The following is an 11445-nucleotide window of genomic DNA, read 5'->3' as shown; positions in this document are numbered from 1 at the left end:
ATGCTAGAGCATACAGAAGGATTTGATGCAGCCTCTCAACTGCAAAGAACGGTTGCAGAAATGGAAGTTATTACACAAACGGCCAGCAGGTGGCAGCAGAGCAAAGGAGATCAACCAGGGCCATGTAGAAAAAAAAAGCTCAATTACAATTTTCAATAGATTTGTGAAAACTGATGAAACTTAGCTCTCTTCTAATGCTAATTGCTGCAAAACGGAAACAGATAGAAACATACTTTTTTTTTCCTGATGAAAGAAGAGACTTTAATCTTTCTTGTGGTAGGTTCTATGCTTTTATAGCAATTGAACACAATATTCTGTGGGCCTTGCAAAATCAGTCAAAATCCAGTAAAACAGCGAACGGGATTGCGAAATGTGAAAATGGCGGCGAGTGAATGAGTTAAAAACAAAATAGAAAAAAAAATGTATTTGTTCCCACTCTAAACAGAGTAAAATTTACACTTGCACGAGAGTAAAATATTCAGAGTAAATTTTTAAATGGTCGACGACTCGACGTCGATATTTGGCATTGATAATTGGCCCGGCAGATAATCGGTCTATCCCTACAGTATATTGTGGTCACAAATGAGTATTTCATGCCTGCTATTCTTTTTTTTTCATGGCCATAAATGTGTATTTTGTGCGCACACGGGCCACATGGATGTGGTACGACTCAGTGGTCGAGTGTTCGCCTGATGTTGTGGGTTCAATCCCAGCCCTATTGAAGTATCCCTGAGCAAGGTACTGACCCTCCCCCAGTTGCTCCTGATGCTGCGTCGTCAGTAGGTAATCAAGTAGTCAAAACGTAAAGCGCTTTTGAGAGCCGTGTAAGGTGGAAAAGCATTCTTTCACCAACGCCATTTGTAGGCGTGCCTAATGTTTAGGCCGGTGCTCAGCGTTGGACCGTCTGCAATCTGCTATCCGTGGACGACACCAGTGCATACATTAAGCGCCGGTTCGGGACAGCGTGGGCAGTAGAAGAGCTCTGGAGAGCCCTGAGGCCTCTCATAATTGCTCCACGTCTGAAGCATTGCTTCTATCCAGGGACTGTATTCAGCCATAACTACACCCCCCCCCCCCCCCCCCCTCTCGTCGCCGTCTTCACTCTCCATCATGTGAATCTCATGGAAAAAAATAGCGTTTTATTATACAATGCAACTCTGAGCCATAAAATGCTTCTTTACTAGTCGGGGGATCTTTCGTCGGCGTGCAGTGATGGTGCAAAAGCAGGACTGTTACCGTGTCTGGGGGATGTGGGTGGGTGGGCGTGTCATTTTCCCCGGGGTGTGATTGGGCGGCGGCTTCCCGTTGACTGAGAGTCCCTCTTGGCACTCCGCAACTTTGGGGGGGGGTCAAAGGTGACGTAGCGTCGACTCAAAAGTCAGACGGATTGCTAGTCATGACGAGGGAGTCCCTTCTGGAACTCGGCAGCACCCTGCAAACACAATTTTTTTTTGTTTTTCTGGTATTTTTTCGTTCAAAAATGCTGCGTCAGTGCTGTGATGGGACACGCGCACAATTTCGATGATTGAATGATGATTTTTGCTGTTTGTTTTTTTTCACGTCTTACTCATGTCCACCTTTTGTCTGTTTTTTGTCTTTGCAGAATGTGAGACCGGAAAAGAAGAAAGACTGAAAGTTATTGTTACGGATCCATTATATTTGTTATCCTTTTTTTTTTTTTTTTTTTTTAAATAAATAAATAAATAAAAAAAATAAAAAATAAAAAAATTATATTTGTTATCCTGCTATTTAGAATACAAACCACAAATATGTATGTATTGCGGGTGTAATTGGAAATGCACTGCAAATAATCCAGGTGTGCCTCACTGCTGTTTTTAACTGTGAATAAAATGTCAGCATGTCAACATTGTATTTCATTTTTTACTATTGTGACAGACTGCTTTCATTTCATGCACTTTTTATTGAAGAAATTACTTAGTTGATTTTCTATTTGAACTTAATGTTTACATCCATGTGTATTGTACTGTACTGTACTGTACTGTAATGTATTGTGATCCAAAAACAGTGGTGGAACCAAGTCAATACGTTAATAGTCAAGTGTTGTTTGGGGGTTTTTCGCATACAAAAATAAATATTTGTCTATGTTACAAATACCATAAAATCTAGAAGATGCATTTATTATTCTAAATGCATCTATAGATTTGTTTTTTTGTATTACAAATACATCTAAAACATGGTAAGCATGGAGGACCAAAACTGCCAAAATTCAAAAGAAATAAATGACCAAATAAATAAATAAATACATGTTTAAATAAATAAATAAATGTCTAAATAAATAAATGACTAAAAGTAAAAATAAAAATGGATTTATTTCCATTTATATTATTTTTGTTATATAATTTTCAAATTATATATATATATATATATATATATTTTTTTTTTTAGATTAATTTTTAGTCATTTATTTATTTATTTATTTAGTCATTTGTTTATTTGGAATTTTGGCAGTTTTGGTGCTCCATAGGTAAGATCCAGAAAATCTCAAAAGTAGGTCACACTGAAGGGTTGTTCGGTAAATTCTAACCTCTTTTTCTTAATAAAAACAATCAAATGTATTTCATCAAGACTTCCAGGAATGAGTCCCTTGCATTTTAGCAATATAAATACATCACTATTGGTAAATGAAATAATCATTAAAACGGATATTTCATGGAACAATGGAATTGAATGGAACACGGGGCGGTATGGTAAAAGTGGTCATCTCCCATCCATGAGGTTGTGGGTTCGATACTCACACCCATGGTGACCATGTCGAAGTGTCCTTGAGCAAGACACTGAACCCCGATTTGCTCCCAATGGACCTGGCATCGCCACTGCGCGCGTGCGGTTTTGAACCTTGTAAACCGTTGTGTGTCTGTGAAAAGCGCTATACGTACAAATAAAACTTAACTTACCAAAAGTGACGGTGTCGCAACTTCCTAGCTTTAGGCTACACGCTACGCTAATAATGTGCTCTTTTCGATTTTTTTGTTCTCTTGATTTTATTTTATTTTTTATTGAGTTTTGCGTGTATAATATATATATATATATATATATATATATATGGGGGACACTTGGTAGCATCTAGTAGTTATAGAGGAAAAAAAGAAAGAAATAATGGTGCTAAAATGAGTGTGTGTGTGTGTGTGTGTGTGTGTGTGTGTGTGTGTGTGTGTGTGTGTGTGTGTGTGTGTGTGTGTGTGTGTGTGTGTGTGTGAGAGAGAAGAGTGGATGAATAAATGCAAATTGACACACACACACACACACACACCGCATCCTGCCAAGTATCTATAGCAACCACATCTTTTGACTCACACTCCATCTTGGTCTCCTTCATATCCTAATTAGTCCCAATAGCTCCTTTGTGTTTTGTTTTGGAAGGCTGTAAATCTATTTTATTCCCCGTACGTTCACTTAAATTGTCATACAATGTCAAAACTCCGTTTTCAACTCGAACGTGAAAATAAAAAATTAAATGTATTTAAATTACTATTGTTTTTTTTTTTGTAAAGTGGCTAATAGGCATCTTATAAATAAAGACTTTATGGTTAAAATAAGTCATATTCAGGGTTTAATTTGGTTACTTTGCGGTGATCTCCGTTGTCAGCGTTGCGCTGCTGTGATGCGTTCAAGGTCAAAGTTCAAGTTTAGGCGTCTGGGCAACAAATGTCACTCGGCTCGCCTTTGAGCACGACGACGAAAAAAAACAAACAAGTACGTATATGGTTGCGCTACCATCTAGCGACAGTTTTTGGAACTGCATACAATAAACGCATTTCCAAGGTTGGAGGTCCCCCTCGCGGCTATTTTCCCCTGTTACAATGTTAGGAGTCCATCGCAGCAGTTTTTTTTTTTTTTTTTTTTAAACGCTTAAATGATCTCATGACACTACACACGGTGAACAGATCAACTGTACATAAATATATTTTAAGTTTTGTCAATTTACACGGAAAAAATACTCACATTTTTTACGCTGAACAATCGAAAAATATATATGCAAATAACTCGTATATCAACATCATCGCCAGCACATTTACCACCGAGTTAAAAGAAATAGAAAATAATGTACTTCGGTGATGATTAAATTAAAATGTATTGCGTATAGTTTAAATAAAATACGTACCTAAATAAATCGTTGTAACCATACAGTTTTATTAGATTCAATTTTTGTTTTGTGTTTAAACTCTGCGGCCATGTTGGCATGGCAAATAAGAATCAGCTCTCCTCACGTGCCTTACCTGGATAAATAAAGGTAAAAGAAATTAAAAGTTAAATACTGTTTAAAAAAAAAAAAAAAAAAAAAAAAAGTACGTATTGTACTGTAAATTTGTCGTTATGCTTTACTTACCACTAGAGGGAGCCCGTGCCACACCATAAGAATTGGCTTTTTGGTCAGAACGAGTGTTTGATAATGATGCCAAAAGACGTTCTCTTTGTGCAAAACAAATGTTCTGACTCACTTCTGTGCTTCTTTCTTTGTCCTAAGAGCAGATTTTGCTTTAACTCTGATACTTGCAAATTGCAAATTCAATTCAATACAATTCATTCCTGAAAAGAAGAGAAATGAAATGGGACAGAAAGAAGTCAAACTTATGTTATCTGCCTCAACAACAACAAAATAATCAACACAAAGTAAATGACAGCGAGCGGTCAAGACACTTTCAATATAACAATTCTATATAATAATTAAGCAGCATATCCTTATGCTATATGTATTTTTCCAGTAATTGAGCTTTTGTTAAGTTTTTTTTGTTTTGTTTTTTTTTTTAAGATACAGATAGACTGAGATGATTTTGTTTAACAATCGATTGTTCAATAAACTGACACCTAGAGTTCAAATACATCATTCTTTTTGTTTTGTTCTATATTTTGTTTTGGAGAAAATATCTGATCCTCTTAATTTATACTCACTTTTTTTTTTTGTATATTAACTCATTCAGTGCCATTGACGGCTATAAATGTCAAAAGTAGGGCTGTGCCATTATTCGAAATTCAATTATAATTTCAATTATTACACTTCACAATTACAAAATCAGCATAATCACAAACTAAAAAGATTCTTGAGTTGTTTAAATTTATACATTTGCACCTTTTTTATTTTTAAAATAACTAATTTGATAAATTTTGTTTCAACCAAAAGGAACTTGCATAAATATAGTGTTTCAAATCATTTTATTTGTCTTACAAATTTACTGGTGTCTTACTAACATGTCTGTGACATACTTTTAAATTTTGGGCAGCATTATAATCTTACATACAATCAAAAGATGCAAGGAAAAAAAAACAAAAAACACTTGTGAAAATACCCCTGCAGCTCTGCTTACCTTTGACTTCAGTGTAACATTTCACTCCTCTGTTCCCCAACTGTAAAGAAACGGTGCTGGCCAATTACACCATTATTGGTGTCGCACTTGAAGGGTGTTCGCAGGCACTCCGGGGACGCAACTATTTGCAAACAAACAACAATATGGAGAACGCAGTGATAAAGGAGACATTGCAAAAGTACTTTGTAAACAGCCAGTTTTATTTGACATTTACAAACAGTCATATCATGTCTGATCGACCTGAAGCAATAACACACACTCAGATGGCACAAATCAATCACTGAAATGCACAATTGCGGTTTTTTAACAACTGCTGCACTTGAAACAATATTTACCATGCAATAACAGTGTCCGTGGAGGTATGCAAATTGTGTTAAGGAGTCTCGTTTTGTTTTTAGTATTCTACCAAATCGATTCAAAAACATCATTTCAAAGATTTTTTTTTTTTTAATGTTACCACAAATAAAGCTACGTTTACACTACGTTCTTAGCGGCGACGGCAGGCCACCATGGACAAAACAGCTTGGATGAGCTACGTAAACGTGACAGGCCGTGTTTGTCATGACATTTGCAACAGAAGTCAAGGTGCGCATGAGCAACCTAATCGGCCATCGTCTTAAGGGGTGAACGCAACAATACCCGACATATTACGTCATAACACAACTCTGGAGAGGCTCCATGGCGGGACGGGAAATATTTACCGTAGTTTCCAGCTCCTCACACTTCCTGCAACTCTTCTCAAATGAAGCCATGTTTAACTCATTTACTCCCAATAACATATAAATACGTTTTTTTTAATGTTCTAAGTGTCCCAAAGACATATTTATACGTTTGTTTGTTTTTTGTTTTTTTTTTATGCTAGAGCATACAGAAGGCTTTGATTCAGCCTCTCGACTGCAAAGAACGGTTGCAGAAATGGTAGTTATTACACAAACGGCCAGCAGGTGGCAGCAGAGCAAAGGAGATCAACCAGGGCCATGTAGAAAAAAAAGCTCAATTACTTACAATTTTAAATACATTTGTGAAAACTGATGAAACTTAGCTCTCTTCTAATGCTAATTGCTGCAAAACGGAAACAGATAGAAACATACTTTTTTTTTCCTGATGGAAGAAGAGACTTTAATCTTTCTTTTGGTAGGTTCCATGCTTTTATAGCAATAGAACACAATATTCTGTGGGCCTTGCAAAATCAGTCAAAATCCAGTAAAACAGCCGGGAGCGAACGGGATTGCGAAATGTGAAAATGGCGGCGAGTGAATGAGTTAATTCACTACAATGCCCCGCTGTGGCATAGAGATACAAGAAAAATTAATAAATGAGTGGTGGACAGAAAAAAATAATATGATCAAGATCAAATATATTTTGAGCGGCAATTTGCATGTTCCGCCTTGCGCTGATGGACCTGGGCCACAAACATACTCCAAATATGTCCAGTATCCACGTAAAAAAATAAAATAAAATTTGACAAAACATGGCAAAGGTGAGTGACCCCATCAGGAGCAAACACAGCCTGTCAAGGACAAGGTTATTTTAGTAAACTAAAACTAATAATAATAATAAAAAAAAACAACAACAACTTAAATTCAAAAAACAATTTCATTAACGAAATAAAATTTAAAAAAAACAAAAATGCTTTTTAGAAAACGAAAACTAACTGAAACTACATTTTACGTTTACAGAACTAACTAAAACTAACTATAATTATGGAAAAAATTTCCTTCGTTTTAGTCTTTGGTAATTAATTTAATGCATGAGCCTTTGGGGATGATTTTAAATGTGATTTTATGTCGATTGATTTTGATATTAACCGCAATAAGGACGTTTGAATGTATGTCACACAGACGTGACGTCATCTGGCAGCAGCCAATAGAAAAGCACCTTCAGATGGTGTCGCTCCCATGGTGTTTTTTTTTTTTAAATTGCGCACAAGTAACACATTTTTTTAAAATTAATACTGAAAATAACTAAAACTAAAAAAAAATATTAAATAACTAAAACTAATTTAAAAAAAACTAACAGAACAACACAGAAAACGAATTAAAACTAACTAAATAAAAATTTAAAAAAAAAACTCAAAATGAAATCAAAACTAACTAAAATGAAAAATTCCAAAACTATAATAACCCTGGTCAGAAATCTTAGCAAGACTTGAAATATGGACGAGAGAAAAAAAAAATGCATCTGCCGTGGCCGTTATGAAAAAATGTAAACGTAGCTGAGGGAAGTTAATTAAGGGTCCATGAATGGACAGGGCCATAGAAAAATACTAGGTTCAGTCCGGCAGCATTGAAGTAGCGGGTCCACAAATCATGCAATGCACATCAAAATCTCTCCCAAAATGACTTGGTGGGAAAGGAGTTGACCCACGAGGTTAATTCAGGCTTACAAAAAATCCAGGTAGAATATCTCGACTGAAGAATTACATTCACTCAAGTCCTTACAAGCCTCCAACTGCAAACCACCCCCAGTAGCAGACCATCAAAAACTAAAAAATACATTCCCCCCCCCCCCCCCCAAAAAAAAAAGTTTTGTGAAAGTAGCTCAGTCATAGTAAAAGGTTTACGCTACCTCGCCAGGCACTTCAAGAGGCGCCACTGAGTTGTTCAGTGAGCTTGCAGCTGTTGCGATGAGACTGAAAGGCATTTCATGTGTCATCCTCATTGTGCTATACAGATCAGTGGTTCTCAAATTGGGGAACCGCATCCCAGAGGTCTGCTAGTCTTTGCTAAAATAATTGAAATCAATTATAATTTGTCATTTAAAAGAAAAAAAAAAGTGCATACCTACAGACGGGGACCGGCAAAATGATTTTAACATTATCATATACTGCTAAATCTGACAACCATGCACAATGAAAGTGTTTTTTTTTCTTATTTACTGTAGAACAAAAGGCAAATTATTAGTTTTTTTATTTTTTTAGATTTTACATTAGTTCTCTCTCTCGAAGAAGAATAATTGGTCTTTTCCAGAACAAAAGAGAAATAAACTTAATCCTACTTTTTGAAATTCCCTTTCTTCCCTCATTCTACTTTGACTTTAATGATGTGACTTTTACACGACATTATCTTGAAACAAATTTGCTTTAGCTTTAAATAATTATTCATTTTCACCCTGAAAAAATACAACTTTATTCTCACAGCACTGCAACTTTTGTCTTTTTTTTTTTTTAATAAAATAAAAATCATGTTATTGTAACGTTACTTTTCATGTCAAAATTCATCAACTTTTGAATTTGCATTGTGTTTACGTGATAATGCTTGGAAACAACTTCTCCCCTGCGAGGTATGCCTGAACCCCAAATTGTTTGAGAACCCCTGCTAATAGACTATCGATAATACATACAAATTCAAGTTTTGCTTCTAAGTCGATATATTAATCAGATATAACAACATTTCTCTATTTCATGTCATACAATAAATATTGGTGTTAGCTGCTATGTTAAGATTGTCTCGCGTGTAAAAGTCACTTTACTGCCCCCTCCTTTTCACGCTACTCAAACTTGATGAAAATCAAAATTCCTTTTTTTTTTTTGTCATGCACACGTAGAAGACAAAATCTGACCTCTCTGCATTTGACCCGTGGCAGCACACACACAGTTAGTGGCACCCACTGGAGCAGCATATCTGGCCTGAGTTTGCCTGGCCAACAAACATAATACACATACAAATGAAAAGAAATGTGATCATGTGTCGTACGACAGTCATCTAACGTCCATGAAATGCGCCATTTAGGGAGGGGGGGGGGATTCACCACCTTCTCCTCCAGTGAAATGTCCACTAAAATGTCCACCGTAGAAAATCCATGATGTGACACAGTGCAATCTTGATGATGCACTTTTTATACTTGGCGTCTTTTCATTTTGTTAGCACATACTTAAAATGCACCTTAGCACAAAAATAGATGTCAGTTTCCTCAGCACTAGCTTGGATCACTGCTACAAAACTGTACTTAATTTCGTGCCTGTTTTCTTTCCATTGTCCCAGCTGACTTTGGGTGAAAGGCTGGGTACACCCTGGCTTGGTCATCAGCCAATGGCAGAGCACATACAAATAACATTTCACATCTATACATCTCTGGAATTGTTTTTTTTTTTTTTAAGTGTCCAATTAACTTCAACAGCAGTGCTGGAGAACGAGCAAACTGCACACAAGAAGGCCTGCGCTGATAACCTTTCAATTCCCATCCAGTCCGAGAGTGTTTGTGCTTCATAATACCACCAATAATCCAGTACATCATCCATAGCTATCCTGTAGCCCAAAACTTTGGCATCATTAGTAGAAAACTAAAATGAATCACACTTTAAAAGGCCCATGACGCAGGATTCAGAGTTCTTGCACATTTGCGACCCCTCTGGTGAAACGCGGAATGGACGTCAGCGACGTGTACATGGCCAGGATCATGAGCGTGACGTCATGCTCAGAGCAAAACTTAAAAGTTTCTGGCCCGACCGCTCCTTACATTATTTCACTTTACAGGAAAATTTGGGCAACAGTCATTGTGCCACAGTAATGCCTCCTCTCCATTATATAATTCTTAAAACGTGTGGGTAAAAAATGTGGTTAATTTAAAACTCCAATTTCAGTCTCAAGTTGCGTCATGCCCCCTTTAGAAAAAAAAAAAAAAAAAAAAAAGTATTTGCTATTGTGCTAATGTGTGCTACTAAGCCTAATATGCAGATGCATCTCAATAAATTAGCATCTACTGTACTTTATTGCAGTAGCTCAATTTAAAAAGCAAAACACACTATAATAGATGAATTATATTGGAAGATACTTTTCAGTAGGCTAATTCTGACCTAAGTCAGGGCCCCGTCCACACGAAAGCCCGTTTCAATTTGTACGCGCACATGTTTCGTACAGTTTGGGCAGTTCGTCTACATGGCGGTGCGGTTTCGGAGCTTGAAACTCACTTTTGGAACCGGGCTCCAGAGTGGAAAGATTTCGAAACGGACGTGCCAATGTGGACGCCATATGCTTGGATACGCCTCCAGTGATGACGTAATTCTCGTGTGACTGCGCACGAACCGCCAGTCTTTCAACAACAATGGCGGATAGCCTTGTCTTCTTCATTTTGCGCAACCTTCTTAGCTTGTTTATGCTTTTACAGCAAAACATTTTCTGCAACGTTCTACTTGAATCACCCGGCATTGTCACATCCCCTGTGTTCATTTCACTGATCTGTATATATACAGTCACTGGATAGCCGATAGCCCATAAACGCCCACGCAAGCCGTTGACGCGTCAGGGCAGCCATCTTACTCCTCCCATCTTATGAGCAGACTACTCAACTCAACTCAACTTTATTTATAAAGCGCTTTAAGAACACGAGCTGCTGTACACAAAGCGCTGTACATAAACCCAGACTTAGTATATATATTACATGAGCCATGAAACGTTCTCAGCGTCTTCTTTTGGACTCTCACATGTCTTGAAAGGTTTCTGTCTGTACCAGATTTGTTTGAGTAACGAAGCCGGTTTTGCTTCCGTGTGAACAGGACCTTACACATTCAAATTCATGTTGATTGTTCATGTACATGGGTTGACGGCGATTTTGTAAAAGAAATAAACTCATGAAATATTTCATACCGTGGGAACCTATACAATATATGACAAGGCTCCAAACTGACCCTAATTTTGCCCCTACAATTTGAGTCTAGTCACGCAAGTGCAACCAGTAAACTTGCACATGTACCTATTCTTGAAGTAGTGTTTTGGTTGCTGACAAACTTCTGCTCCAGACTTCAACCTTTGCGACGTGATGCAATTTGCATTCAAATTGCATCACGTTGTAGAGGCTTACTTATAATATCCATCTGTCCATCCATTTTGTGAACTTTTCTTATCCTCACCCGTTTACAATCATATGAAACGTTGCTTACGCTACGATACGGCTTCGCTAATGGTGATTTTGAAGAATCGGTAGTGATGAATATTGTTTTATATTATAATCTTTTTTTATTTTATAAATGAATGAAATAAGGGATTGAAATGAAATGATTATGGTGATACTATTTTTTTTTTTTTTTGAGGTGGTATTTTGGTGGAAAAAGTTTGCGAACCCTGGTTCTATTGATTGAGATGCTCCTCTAGGATGTCGGAAGCAAACAACTTGAATGACTGAA

General features: G+C 36.9%; 1 long non-coding RNA gene across 1 annotated transcript in view; it reads left to right on the top strand.

Annotated features, from left to right (window-relative positions):
• LOC144014192 (uncharacterized) overlaps positions 1 to 1865 on the top strand; it is a 47264-nt gene extending 45399 nt beyond the window's left edge. Inside the window, exon 4 of the long non-coding RNA XR_013282417.1 lies at positions 1604 to 1865. This is a non-coding gene — a long non-coding RNA (uncharacterized LOC144014192). The remainder of the gene's footprint in view (positions 1 to 1603) is intronic.
• Positions 1866 to 11445: the final 9580 nt, after the last annotated feature.

The sequence above is a fragment of the Festucalex cinctus genome, chromosome 1 (genome assembly GCF_051991245.1).
Source record: "Festucalex cinctus isolate MCC-2025b chromosome 1, RoL_Fcin_1.0, whole genome shotgun sequence".
Lineage (NCBI taxonomy): Eukaryota > Metazoa > Chordata > Actinopteri > Syngnathiformes > Syngnathidae > Festucalex > Festucalex cinctus.
Note: the sequence above shows the minus strand (reverse complement) of the source record. Positions and strands in the feature narration are given on the sequence as shown.